Source organism: Protopterus annectens, chromosome 13.part0 (assembly GCF_019279795.1).
Source record: "Protopterus annectens isolate FY-2018-M chromosome 13.part0, PAN1.0, whole genome shotgun sequence".
In the NCBI taxonomy this organism is placed as follows: Eukaryota; Metazoa; Chordata; order Ceratodontiformes; family Protopteridae; genus Protopterus; species Protopterus annectens.
Genome location: NC_056747.1, coordinates 882598850 through 882613838, shown reverse-complemented (window position 1 = coordinate 882613838; position 14989 = coordinate 882598850). Strand labels below are relative to the sequence as shown.

Genomic DNA, 14989 nt, shown 5'->3' with positions numbered 1-14989 from the left:
ATGTCTCTCTGGATGAAGCACCAATAGGTCAAAGTCATATTTGTCTGGTTTAAGGTACATTAGATCCCTTGTGAGATCACAGATCCTGGCACTGGACAGCTTAAAGTCACTCTGTTCTTATCTGATACAGCGAGTGTAAAGTTTTTAAAGGAACTACAGAATCACATATGAGTAAAGCACTTCCCTGTGTGGAAACCAATATGAAGGGTCTCTTATGGACTTAGGCCTGCTTTCCTGGTGACTCTAGCTATAGCTTCAGCAGAACCTATAGGCCTGGCAGTGTTTCACTAATGATGTGGTGTTATGTGTTGTAGACACATGATACTTACTGACAGTGGGCTGATGTGAGAGGTTTGTCTCCATAAGTTTTAATACTTACATCTCTTGCACTATCATTTAAACAGTAAGCAAAATACAGTTGCTATGCAAGGAATAATGTCCAAAAAAGTTGGTGTTATCAGGGAATTAATACATGCCCAGAGATGTTGTGAGGTCCAGTACCACAGGTATTAATATTCTTACAGAACGGGTTATTTGTTAAATTGTTTTGTATTTGAATTGTTTAATCACTATATACTTTTTATGTAAAAGAGTTCCTCTGTCTAATGTTTTAAATTTGCTGTAGCATATGTAATTTTTGTTGAAGGAACTATTTTACATTCAAAATATAAAATAAATAACTATTTAATGTCTATGTACGCACAGATGCACACATGCACACAAACAAACATGCACACAGACACATTCAGAAGCAGAGACAGCCAGACTCACCATTTGCTTTTTTTCTGTCCACGCTTGATGGTACCTTAACATGTTGTTGGGAAGAGGTGGACTTGTTTTCTTACCTCGCATTGCCTATATATTACTATTCTGTTGAAGAACATTTGCACTCCAATCAGGGAGAAGATGTATGATTTACCCATTCTCAACACTGTCTTAGAATGGATTTACTTTAGAACATCAAAAGCCCATAACACTGAAATTCAAAACATTGAGACCAAAATTTTGAAAATTCTAAACACTGAAAACTCAAAACATTGCATCCCATAACATTGAAAATACATAGGAAAGCAACATTTAGTATATGCCAGCACAACTACATACAGAAACAAACAAACCATATTACACTTCTCCAAATATAAGCTGGGGGACAAGCCCCCCTGCACCCCCCACCCCCCACTTAACTATATCAACTCCAAGATCGCACTACACTACACTAATGTGTGTTATGTTGTAGTACAGTGAATAAGAACAGATGTATAGTAATGGGTAATGTTTTAACAGTGAAGTAGTGTTTCTAAGAGAAGGTTGAGAAAAGTTTTTTACAATTTAAACAGGCAGTCATGAAGTGTGGAATGGTATGTTTGCTATTTTGTTCTGTGTGGTGCAATCTTGGAGTTGATATATTTAAGTAGCAGGGGTGTGGGGGGCACATCCCCCCACATGGGGGGTTCAGGGGGGCTTGCCCCCCTGCTTATAGTTGGAGGTGTAATATGGTTTGTTTTTGATTTGCTTCTGTATGTAGTTGTACTGGCATATATTAAATGTTGGCTTCCTATGTATTTTCAATGTTAAGGGATTCGATGTTTTGAGTTTTCATTGTTTTGAATTTTCAGGATTTTGATCTCAATGTTTTGAATTTCAATGTTATGGGTTTTCGATGTTCTAAAGTGAATTCCTTACAAGACACAATGAGATCTGAGTGACCAGAGATAGAGTATGAGCCGACGGCTGAGCCATGTGTTGCCAGAGGCAGTGGACTACGCTTGTTCGTAGTACTCAGTTTGGAGAGAGATTACTATAGTACTCCCTGAAGGTTTATGGGTAAACTATTTAGGATGACAATCTAGAGGTTGGGTCATATGGTAGCTAATCTAGCAGTACTTGAAAAGATAGAATTGGGCTACACTGTACAAAGTACTGATAACTTCACACTACTAATTTGTAGAGTTACAACTTCTAGTACTACACACATCATTGCTTTTAGTAATATAGAGATTGTAACAGACTACATAACAGTTGTTAGGTGCTGAACACTATAATTTTAGCTTACACCACAAACTAAACACTAATCAGTAACTAACACAGAGCTAAATTTTAGGTTCACTGATGCCAAGCATTGAATACAATAACTACGGTTATTTACTACAGAAATATTACCAGACTCTAGGACAGAACTGCAACATTTACACAACTAATTTGTAGAGTATTTATGCACACCACAAGCAGCAGAACAGCTACAGCCTGTAAAAGCAGAGCAGTCACTAATCAGTAACACAGTACTGAACCCAATCAAAGCAATTTTTATGCAATGGTCTCCACATAACACTGTCAGTTAAAAGGCAATATACAAAACACTGGACACAATAGCTACAGCCTCAAAAATCAGAGCAGTAACACTGAACAGGGCAGCTGTGTACTGAATGGAGCAGTGTCTAAGTTCTGGTCCTTAAATAATACAGTCAACTAAAAAAAGAATATACTGCACAGCAGGATGACTACAGCAACATCTAAATTTAACAACACTCGGTTACTGAGACAGTAACACCAGGATATCTACACATATTCCACTGCACAAAATGTACTAGCACAAGTAAGCAAGGTTTGCCAAGAATGAGAAACAGCAGTGATTTTACTGGTTTCTACCTAACTGTGGCCTGAAGGCAGCTACATGCAGCTAAGAATCAAAGTCCCTCTGCTCCTTATCTCACCAGCACAAAAGCAGTAGTACTAACCTCTAGCAGGCTCTTTGCTGGTCATTAATCTCACTTCATGCACTACAATAGTCCATAGGCTTGTTGCAGTTTTCTCCTAAAAGTTGCATTGGTTAGTACTTGCAAAAGATCAGTTCAACAAAGTGGCGAGGTGCACAAAGGTTCAAAGATTTAAACTGAAGACGTTAGTACCCAAATGGTAATCAGAGTGAAGTCCCATGCATACCACTCAATCAAAAACAGCTAGGAATAAATTCCCTCCACTCTTTCTTCTACAAGGAGCAAGCCAAAAGCAACAACCCCAAGCTGGCTCCAGGAAGTGTTTCACAAGCTCGACGGCCAGTCTTGTCCCAGATATTGCAGACTTTAAAAGTAAGACGATAATGGGGGTTAATACTCAAGGTATTAGTGTGTGCACTTTGTTGTTAAGAAGATATGAAAGAGTGGGTAACTCCCCACTTCCAGCAATACTTATAATTAACAACAAGGGTACATGTTGGCTGTGTATAAATCTGGTGTCACTAATGGCAGGGCAGTGATTAGTTCTTCACTCTTCCTACCATCTGTGATTTAACTGCCTGTCCCCATCTCAAAGACCATGTTCACCTTCCCATACAGAAAAGGGAAACATGGAAGGGAATGAATGAGAAAATGATGGGAAGGGGATAACAGCAGCCTAAAGTCTGAGCTAGTGGCAAGAAAAAATATAAATAAATAAAACAACTTCTGTCAGGAGATGTGATAATTGGACTACCCCAATATTCACTGGTGGCCATTACCATGCTGACACACACCCACCCTTCTTTTCTAGAAGAGAAGGGGCTCCAGTTTAATAATTACTCTATGTGTCTCCCTCCATGACCTTGCAAATGTCTTTCCTGCACCTAATATAGGTACTTCAGATAGACACTCTGCTCATACTTCTCAACCTCTTAGAGCAAGAAATCTGGACAAAGCCATAAATAAAAGTGGGACAAAGGCCCCAAAACAGGGACAATTTTTAAATATTGCTCTTACAAACTTAGAAAGTTGGCAGAATAACAGGTTTTGCATTAGCATGAATTTTCTGAAGGGTATGAAGTCTGAAACTCAAATGTCTGTCAATATGTTCTAACTTAAATCTTTAATGGTTTGCCATTAACTTTCCAGAAAACCACAGTTTTAAGAAAAACGGACCAAAACCATGAGGCAATAAGCTGGACATTCTGCGAAAATCTGTACAGTTGAGTGGTATGCTGCCTCACTGTGGTCTGATATCCAATAGACTGACCATTCAAGTGCTGCTCATGACCCTCCCCTTGCCTTTCTACTAAAAGGGTTAATCAATCAGAGGATTCCATCTGAATCTGCAATGATTTTTCTCCTGTAAATCTCTACTAAGGCACTGTCCGTGCTCATCATTAGAATCTTAACAATCCTTTCTTCCAGAAGTAAGTCTGCTGCTAATGTAAAATGAACATGTCTCTTGATTCCTGCCTCTAACACTAATCATGCTTTTATGAAAGAGAATTACACCGACTCTTGGGTATCACAACATTCCAAAAGATTTATGAAAAATGAGAAGTCAATAGTATCACCAACTATCTTCTTATTTAACAATTTTCTATTGTATTTCATAAGTCTGATTATTCTACCTCTCTGCAGCTTTAGATCTTCCTTCAGGCTTCATATGTGTGTGCACATCTCTTTGTTTCCACCCATCTTACCCCCCTTCTGCACATCATCTTCCTCATCTGAAAACAGCAGCTTCATTTGAAATTTTCTTGCTAATGCTTTTATGTACTGTTTCTAGTACGGATTTAGATTATTGTATCTTCTACTGTTATCACCAGTCAGTCAGTTACACTTATCATAGCAGGCCTGTCCATAAGTACACTTTCCAATAAATTACCTGATTCTGTGTACTAGACAGTCACATCCACTATGCTATGGTCTGGAAACTAAAAAAATTAAAGTCCTAAAGGAGATACATAGATAGATAGATACTGACATCCACACTGTGCATTAAGGATGGAGAGATTTCATTTGTAGTTTGTTAAGCCATGGAAATGGTTTGTGTCTAACTAGATGAAAGGGATGATCAGCCCTTTGTCATCCAACAGACAGACACACACACACACACACACCAAAAAAAAAAACACTTCTAACTTTTTTCCATGTGACCTCCAGTAGAGGACAGGACTTTTCTCTTCACTGACAAGGTGAGCATTCAAACTACTTTATAACAGGAAACATCTACTTACTTCATCTACATTCACCGTGGACCCGTGGACTTGTGGACTTTCTTACACTAAAAATAAAGACTGCAGCCACATGCAATTTTTTTATTTAAATAAATTTAAATAAATGGAGCAAACACACAAAAGGTTCATACACAGGTAAAAACTTCCTGAAAATACTTCAATTAACTATACAATGTATGTGGTTTCACACTGCTCTCTGTACTAGCCAGTGCTGACAAAGATTTGTACAGAAATCAGTACTGCTTCCACTGCAAAGAGAAATAGAACTATTACTGTGCTAACAGGAGAATTACAGGTTACTTGTTTCTCAGTATTAAACTTCCCTGGGTATCACACTATTTTCACTTATAATCAAATGACTGTCTGCTATACACAGGTATTAAAAGGTTTAATAAAAGTTATAAATACAGTTGTAAGAAGAAATATTAATGACTGGCTTCTTTTGTCTTGAACACCAGTACTTTATTGGAGTAACCTTAATATATCTATTTCCTGAAAATTGTTGGACAGCATTAACTCCTGAAAGTACTGTACAATCACAGTAAGGAATTACACAATGTCATTTGCACAAGTCTTACTTGTCTCTTGAAAAGATGAACAATTTGGTTGTACCTCACAATTTTAAGTGTCAGGCTCCTTAGCAGGCCCGAATAATACTGTTCCATACTACATAAATATAGAATAGGTAAATATTTGATGCCATAAGACACACCGATGTCTTAAATCACAGCTATGTTCAGACAAAATATACATGTTAACCAAATCTTGATGTTCCACACAACACTAATGCTCCAAGTGGCAACTCTAAATGATCGGTATAATTTTCTAACTTGTTCTGCCCCAAAATGGCATGTTGTGGGGCGGCCATACTAATGTGATTTTGTTTCCTGCAAAGGCTGCTGCTTCTTATAATACACTTGTGTTCCTGCAACTTAACTCATTACATCCAAGTGATGCCTCAAGGTGCATCTCCTACTGACATCTTGTTGTTGTTGTTGTGTCTTTCGGCTTATCCCGGTTAGGGGTCGCCACAGTGGAACTCCGGTCCGCTAATGTTTGGTAGTGGATTTTACGTGCTGAGTTACCAGCCCTGACGCACAACCTTCAACGAAGGCACGCCCATTCACGCATGCCTCCACACAGAAGACGCTCTAGCTGAGAATCGAACGCGGCGTCTTGCTGTGAGGCGACAATGCTACCGCAGAACCACTACCGCGGCTCCTACTGACATCTCTAGGCGTGAAATACTGCTTGTTCATATTTGCATCAATAATTCCAAAACTATGCTATGTACAAGATTTTAAAATATTTCATCTTAAAGCTTACACAATGGCAAACTCAATTACATTTATATTTGACCTGTGTCTAGTGCAGGCAAATAGATATTAATTGTTGTTTTTATGATATTAATTTACAGAGATATAATTTTTACATTTTTCTAAATATTTCAACAACCAATTAACACAGACAGACCTCCTTAGCCTCATTTGAAAACTCTTATCTAGATGAATAAAATGCTGCTGACAGAATGTGTGTGACTTGAGTGGTTGCTGAGATATTGTAAGTTGTTTACAAAATATTACAAATGTAATAGTTACTGTGATTTATAAAATTTGGTTTAAGACCTAGAACCTAAAGTATACTACCACTATAAAAACAGTTTGTGCTGAAGAGGTTGGCATTTATACTTCTTTCATAACCACTATGGTTCCACAGATATGAACATTTGTTTGAAATGTGAGGACATAATTTGATTCTGACAAAAAGGCTAAGGCTCCACCCATTGGAAGTTACATGCAAACATCCTGAGCTCCACTGGAGTGAATGCGTTAATACAGTGCTGTCCCTACTATTTCTTTCAATGCCATCTCTCCAGAGACACAGAAATGTCCCACTCTTTTTGTAAATGTGTATGCACACAGCAATAGCAAATATCTTTCAGCAACTTCCTTTAATTTTTGTCAGCTGCAACTTGCTTAACAACTATTCATGTTCTTTCTCTTGTATCAGGTAGAAGTAATGATCAAATCAGTTGCTTTTTCACGCTTTTAAAATTCTCTGCCAGATGTGTCAATTTTTTGTCACTTGTGACTATGCTGGCCACTCAGCTGTGAATAACAAAGCACAGAAAGAAACATTTTACCACAATTTATCAGATATTGTGCCACATTTCAAAAAAAAAAAAGAGAGATTTCAGGGGAAAAAAATGCAAAAAGACTCCATAAACTGGAGCAGACATGATACAGTTTGCAAGGCTGAAACCCACAGTCTGTGCTATTTCTGACCGATTTTACAGCTGCTAATGTATACTTACTATATAAACCTGTTCTGGCATATAGCACATTTTCTTACAACCTGTAATTGCCAGTTTTATCCATTTACATGAAGTGCTAAAGGCTAACTTAACTCGCATCAAATCTTAATTGTTAACGAGGTTATGCGTACCTTTCTTTTCTCAGAAATAACTCATGCCATATAATGGCTCTTTGTAACAGATGGCTATAGAAAAAAACATCCATTTAATACCCCACTGCAGTGCTATATCCCTACGGTCTATGGTTTCAAACTAACCTGTGTGATTCAGATAAGGTGGTAGCACTGCACATAAATTCCTTGTGAATCATGGAGTGTGGATTAAATATTAGAGATAACTATTCAGTCACTTTATCTCCTTGCTTGGGAAAGAAGCTAAAAAAGGCACAAGGCTCATTATGTGATAAATGAAAGATGACTTGGGAAAAACTGAGATATGCCGTCTACTTTTGATAACATTCCACTGTCATGATAGCAGAGAATGTCGATTTTTATCCTATGCCTTTTATCGCCTACAATAAAAATGATATATTTTACATATTAAGGGCAAACTAGGACTTTAAAACCTGCAATAGCAACAGCATTGCTCTTAGCTTAGTTTTCACAACTTTTTAAACATCATTAACCTCTATATAGTCACATTTTAACCTCTATATAGTCACATTTTTAATGAATCAATGAAGTGCAAAACTGTAAAGCTTTTGTGACATTTCATTTGACTTTCATTTTGCTGTTAACTAATTATAATACAATTGCACATTTTCTCCTCTCCTTTTGCTAAAAAGGTATGTAGTTCTACATTACAAAAACAGGTTGACATTTTAACATTGTTTATCTAATTTATTTTACATTTGATGTTTAAAATGGATCATACCTCAGCCTATGTATATTCAGGATACAAGTACATGCGACTGTTCTGTTGCATCATTTACGTAGTTTACAGATACTCTTTCTATTTGTAGCATAACATAACTATTTGAATTATTTTCTCAATAAGGGTTTCTTAATTTTAAGTCAGATTTTTTTTGCATCAATTACTCAACCAAGAAATTTATGTAAATGTTTTCAATACTGTAGTAGCACTAGTAGAAATCCAACAACTTGTATTTGTCTTCTTAAAGCTATAGATTTCTACAGCTAGAAATTTTATATGCTAGCCAGTTTAGACCTGGAATGTACATAATGAAATGGGCTGCTAAAAGTTGTCATTTCAAATCATCTTTCCAAAACTGCTAAACATCTGGAGCACTACAGAAATTAACAGAACCATGTTCTGCTTTTTATTAGAAACTAACAACTCTAGTCTGGAATGGGGGTGGGTACAAATACACAAAGAAGCAATGAGACTTAATGAACAGGTGCATGTTGATTCCACAAAAGAGCTCCAATGGAAAACTGATTTCCCTCATGACTTCTTCATTGTGAATGTCATTAAAGTGATATGAAATAGCAGCCAACAAGTAAAGAAAACAGAAATACAAGTATAACATGAGCCAGGACTGTGCTTCTGTATCTACTAAGTAAGCAATAATGCCTGACAGGGTGTGTATTAATGCGCAACTAATGCCCGCCCAGGGGTGTTATGAGGCCCAATGCCACACCCAGAGGGCCTCTTCACCCTTGGAAGGGTGTTAATTACACATTAACACACACCCTGGAGGGCATTATTCCACTTAGAGAATGAACTCTCTGTAAAATTATGTTTTGCTTATTTATTTTTTTAAATACTATATTTTTTTAATATATACTTTTGATGTAAAATAGTTCCTCTGCCTAACTTTTTTAACTTTCTGCAGTATATGTTCATGGTTTTAGAGAAAGCATTTTACATTAAAAATATATATAAAAAATAATACAGTACTTAAAAAAAATAAATAAGTAAAACACAACAATTTTAGAGATAGCCCATTCTCGTCCTCTCTCTCTCACACACAGTCAAACCCCGGGATTCAGCAAGCTCTGCACGGCATGCAGGAATAGTGCCACAGCTGCTGGAGGCAACATGGCCGCCGAGAGATCCAGGAACAAGCTCTCGGGACATGCAGGAGCACTCCTGCGCTATTCCTGCACGGACACAGCTCCTGTATGCTAATTACCCCATTTGCAGGTGAAAACCATGCAAATGAGGTGAATTAGCGATACAGGAAGCTGGCAGCCGTCTGTGCAGGATTAGTGTAACCTGCAGAAATGTACTCGGTTAGTAACCGAGTACATTTCTGCAAACTACAAAACTGAGCCATGACAAATAAAGGCTGTATATAAAGTGGAAGACATGCCAATGGCCAAATACATGGCCATTGACATAGAAAACCGTCTCAAAATAACAAAAAATAACTTTTATTTTTTTTTGGTTGATTTCGGCCGTTTAAGCGTAGGGCAGCGGCATGCAAACGGGATCTGCCCGAAAATAAAATTAAAACCTTGAAAAAAACCTTTTAATGCAAAAATCACAATTTTGCCATTAAAGTCAATGGCAGGCAGAAGACAACAAGGCTGGTGAATAGTGGTTGCTAAGGGGGAAGGCTCAGTGTCAGACTTGTAACTAGGCATTAGCAGGCAATTCTATGCAAACAAGGATAATGATACTGAATCACATATCCCCCCCCCCCCATGGCTAGTCTGCACCCAACCGTCATCACAGAGGGGTGTGTCAGGCATACTGTAAGCTTAATGGAGCTCTGTGGCTCAGGTTTGCCCTTAGCTTAGCAGAGCTAAGGAAGGGGGTGTGTCTGAAGCTGCCTAGCACTCTTTACAATGCCTAAATGAGTGTGTGCGTCGCGCACCAGGTTTTAAACAAAAAAAAATTAAACCAGGAAATAGCAACTCTGTTCACATCTGCGCACTGGGTATGCGCGACATGCCTCGGGGCTAAACCAAGAAGGCAATGGGAAGGGAAAACAGCAGTAGGAAGGTAATCAAGGAGAACTAGAACAGCTGGCAGTTGAAATGCATCAGAATCAACCAATTACACAAGCAGCAGCTCAGCCCAGCACACTACTATAAACTATGCAAACACCTTTCCCTCTGGTTTTTCCCACAATCTCTACACCATCGGTGTGCACAAATGGGGAAATTTTACCTAACAAAAGCAACAAAATGATAGGGGCTGCATTTGCTCTCATAAATCAACATGTGGAAGAGGCTGAGGGTGGTGAGGATGAGAATGCTGATGACCAACCCACAGTGAGGAGAAGGAGAAGAGTGTACAGACCCAGGGTAACCTACCAGGGGCTACATGAGCTGGAGAAAGTGGAGTGCTATAGGGTGGACAGGGACCTCCTACAGCAAATTGTTGAGCTGTGCTGGCCACACCTCACACACAGGACCAACAGAGGGGAACCCATCCCAGTGGATACTAAGGTATGTTGTAGGCTTAAGAATACTAGCCACAGGTACCTTCCAAAGGCTAACGGGGGATATCATGGGGATCTCACAGGCATCAGCATCCAGGGGTACTCCACCAGTTCCTGGATGCCATGTCAGCACATGCCGGTGAGCACATATATTTCCTCAACACCCATGAGGCGTTGACCAGCAATATGCGTCTCTTCCACCAAACAGCACAATACCCTGAGGTTGCGGGTGCTATAGACTGCACGCACATACACATCAAAGTACCACCTGGTGAGCGGGGAAGGGTCTACATAAACTACAAGGGCTTCCCCTCCGTCAACTGCCAGGTTGTGTGCGATGCCCAGGGCATTATAATGAATCTGTGTGCTGGCAGCCCTGGAAGCGATCACGACTCCCACATCTGGCATATGACACAGCTGTACCACAAATTTGCCAATGGGGACATCCCATACGGCCACCTAGTGGGGGATGCTGGTTACGCACTGGAGCCGTGGCTGATGACACCCATCAGAAATGCACACACACCCAAACAAGAACTCGATAATGAGGCACACGCACAGACCAGAATCATAATAGAGCATGTGTTTGGGATGCTCAAGTCACAGTTCCGGTGCCTGGACATATCCAGTGGAGCCTTGCAGTACTCACCAGCTACATGTACCCAAATTGTCATTGTATGTGCCATGCTACACAATATGATCCTGCGGAAACAGCTGCAACAGGAACAGCATGGAGCAGGGCCCCACAACCCCCCACCATTGCCAAGGCCTGCACAGGCACAGAGTGACTTGGAGGAGGAACAACCTGAGCCTGCCCCAGTAGGCAGAAGGAGGCATGCCCAGTGTGCCCAGGCTTTGGCAAAGAGGCAACGCATAGCACATACACTGACACGGTAAGACCCCAGGGAATGACACCTCACTCCGACTCACACATACAGTAAAACGGATGCCAAACATGACACAGCCTGTGCTTAACCATGTATAAGGGGTGTACTATGTGCATTCAACATAGTCAGCCCTCCAGCACCATTCTCAGTACTGGCACAGCCACAAGGTAAGTCACACTCACTATCAATTGCTGAATGTAGTAGTATGTTCTGCTACCTGTATCTATGGTATGGATGTGAGCATGTTAGGGAATCAGGTGGCTGAATGGGATGCCAGCAGATAGTAGACACCTATACTGGCAGCATGAAATCCTTAAATACTGGTGTCACCATAGTAGGCAGTACTAGACAAGGTGACAAAACTCACTGCAGGACATGTGCTGGGCCAAATGTGTGTCCATAGGACATGCATATGCATGTCAATGAGGCTCACATACCCAACAACAGTCTCAGCCAGCAGGACAGGCATAGACAAACACAAAGAAAGGCTGTGCTAAGGCCTCTGAATGATGGCTATGGAGAACAGCCCCCTTCCAGACCTACATAGACAGACTACAAGAGGTGAGGCAGTGGGATGTTAATTCTGAAGGGTAAGAAGTCTAAAACTGAAATGTAGGTCAATAAAAACCTAAGAAAGTACAGTTGTGCACACTTACCATAAATGTAGATGTTCGAGTGTACTCACTGTTGCAGTCATCACATTTGGGTTATCCCTGCCAGGGTAGCCCTCAGCAGACCTGAATACCAGAGGCTTAATATTTCTGCGTCGGCTGCTGTCGCTTCAGGACTGACGTCAGGTCGTTAGTAGTATAAAGTAAGGCAGTCGACACCATTATGTCAGTTTTTCTCGCTCTGTCAGAAGCCCCCAAGTAGGAGCCAGGATATGGTGGAAGAACCCTACAAGTAGAAAGTGAATACCAAAACGTTCCTTGTAAGGAGAGAGAGAGAGAGAGAAGAAAAGGAGGATGGAGGGAGGGAAACCAGGACTGCAACAGTGATTACACTCGAACATCTACACTTATGGTAAGTGTACACAAATGTACTATGTTCTTCGTGATTCACTGTTGCAGTCATCACATTTGGGTTGATTCCCAAAGCTGAGGAAAAGGGTGGAGGCAGTCAAGAAGACTAGGGTCTGATTAGTATGCCCTGCAAGACTGCAGTGGCAAAGCCTGTCCTGGATTTGGAGAATATAGGTAGGTGGTAATGCTTGGTGAAGGTGTGAACAGATGTCAATGTGGCAGCCTCCAGATGTCCCTGGTGGGGACTCCTCTGAGGAAAGCTGCAGAGGTGGAGGCTGCTCTGGTAGACTGAGTCCTGACTGCCTTAGGGGGAGGTTTCCCATGTTGCTTGTAACAGAAATGGATGCAGTGTGCTACACATTTGGAAATGGTTTGTTTGGATATGACTTTGCCATCTGCCCCTGCAGCAAAGCTGACTAGCAATTGATCAGTCTTTCTAAATGATTTAGTCCTGTCTAGATAGAATCTGAGCTGCATGTGCACATCTAGAGAGCGCAGGATCCTTTCCCCCTTGTTTTGTGGGTTAGGGAAAAAGGTGGGCAAATGAATGGCTTGGTTGAGAGCCAAACTGGGCACCACTTTTGGCATGAAGAATAGGTTAGTCCTGAGGTACACCCTGTCAGCATGGAAGATGATGAAGGGCTCTACAGCCATGAGTGCTTGTAGCTCGATACTCTTCTGGCTGAAGTGATGGCCAGAAGCAAGGCTGTCTTCCAGGAGAGAAATTTTAACTCTGCTGAAGATGCTGGTTCAGAGGGGGGCAGGGTGAGCTTTTCCAACACAAAGTTTAGCTCCCAAGCTGGGGTAGGAGCTCTTCTGGGTGACCTCAAGTTGTTAGCCCCTCTTATGAACTGTTTAATGAGAGGGTGTGAGAAAAGTGGGTGCTCAGTGTTGAAATGAGCAGAGCTAGCAGAGGCATGAATTTTAATAGAGGAAAAGGAGAGACCACTGTGTAGCAGGTCAGCTAGGTAATCCAGGATGAGAGGTAGGGAGGGCTGTGATGTATTGGCTCCCTTAGCCTGTATCCAGGTGCAGAATCTTTTCCATTTCTCAGCATAAGCCTTTCTAGTGCTAGGGCGTCTAGCCTCACATACATCTAGAACCTGTTTACTGAGATTGGCAGCTTGATCAGTGGTCAGGGAATAATTCAGGCTGCCAAACTGAGGGTCTGCAATTGGGGATGCATAAATTCTCCTTCCTTCTGGGTCAGGAGGGTTGGGATCTGAGGGTGATGCCATGGTGGCAGTGGGGACAGGCTGCGCAGCAGAGGGTACCAGTGCTGGCAAGGCCAGTCTGGAACAATCGGAATTGTCCTAGTTTTTTTCTCCCTTATTTTGAGCAGTACCCTGGTAATGAGAGGTAGTGGGGGAAATGCATACACCGAGAGGTTGACCCAGGGGAAGGCTAGGGCATCCACTTTCCAGGTCCTGCAGTGAGGCTCCCTGGTGCAGAAGTTGCTGAGCTGATGGTTGGAGTGGGAAGCAAAGAGGTCGACCTTTGGGGTTCCCCATTTCTGAGTTATTAGGGTGAAGGTTCTTTGGTCTAGCTGCCACTCATGTGGGGCCAGAAGACTTCTGCTTAAGTTGTCTGCCAGAGAGTTTAGAGAGCCTGACAGGAATTGTGCTAACAGGTGTAGTTGCATGGCTGAGACTGTGTGCCAAAGGGTCATGGTGAGCCTGCATAGAGGGTATGACTGAGTCTCTCCCTGCTTATTGATATACCACACCACAGTGGTGTTGTCTGTTTTGATCAGGAGAGCCCCTGGGGAGAGAAGGGGCCTGAAAGCTGTCAATGCATGCTGGACAGCTAACATCTCTTTTTGGTTGATGTGCAGATGTATTTGCTGAGGGCTCCATTGGCCCTGTATGCACTTGACATCCAGGTGTGCACCCCAGGCATAGTCTGATGCATCTGTGGCGAGGGTTTGAGCAGCCGGGGGTGGTGAGAAAGGAAGTCCCTTGTTGTGGTAGCATGCTGCTGCCCACCAAAGAAAATCTTTCCTTAAGCTAGGGATCACTGGTATAAGAGTTTCCAGGTCTTGAGAGTGTTGACACCAAAGGCTTTTTAGGTACCATTGAAGTATCCTCATACACAGTCCTGCATATGGAATGACTAGAATGCAAGATGCCATGAACCTCAGAGCTTGCAGGATTTTCCTTGCAGATAACTGGGGTCTGGTGGCTAGTTGAGAGAAGTAGGCTGTCAGGTAAATTTGCTTTTCTGGTGTAAGGAATGCCATCTGGGATGCTGTGTCCAGGCTTGCTCCCAAGAATACAATAATTTGAGTGGGTACTAGTTTGAATTTCTTTTCATTGATAGTGTAACCTAGGGAGGTCAGTAGGGACTTTACAAAGGCCAGGTGCTTGAGCAGCTTTTTCTGTCTGCCTGAATAAGGCAGTCGTCTAAGTATGGGTAAATTTGTACATTTCTTTGTCTGCAAAAACAATGGCGGGAGCC

The 14989-nt window shown here is 41.4% G+C and overlaps 1 protein-coding gene across 19 annotated transcripts in view; it reads right to left on the bottom strand.

The window, feature by feature from the left end:
• Nucleotides 1–14989, bottom strand: part of MSI2 (musashi RNA binding protein 2) — a 2403248-nt gene that overhangs the window by 45895 nt on the left and 2342364 nt on the right. The window contains exon 18 of one of the 19 annotated variants that reach the window (XM_044054615.1): nucleotides 6998–7065. The exons of the other annotated variants lie outside the window; for them this stretch is intronic. The gene's annotated coding sequence lies outside the window, so the exon portion shown is untranslated. Of the gene's footprint in view, nucleotides 1–6997; nucleotides 7066–14989 lie in introns of those variants that run through there. 19 annotated transcript variants of the gene reach the window in all.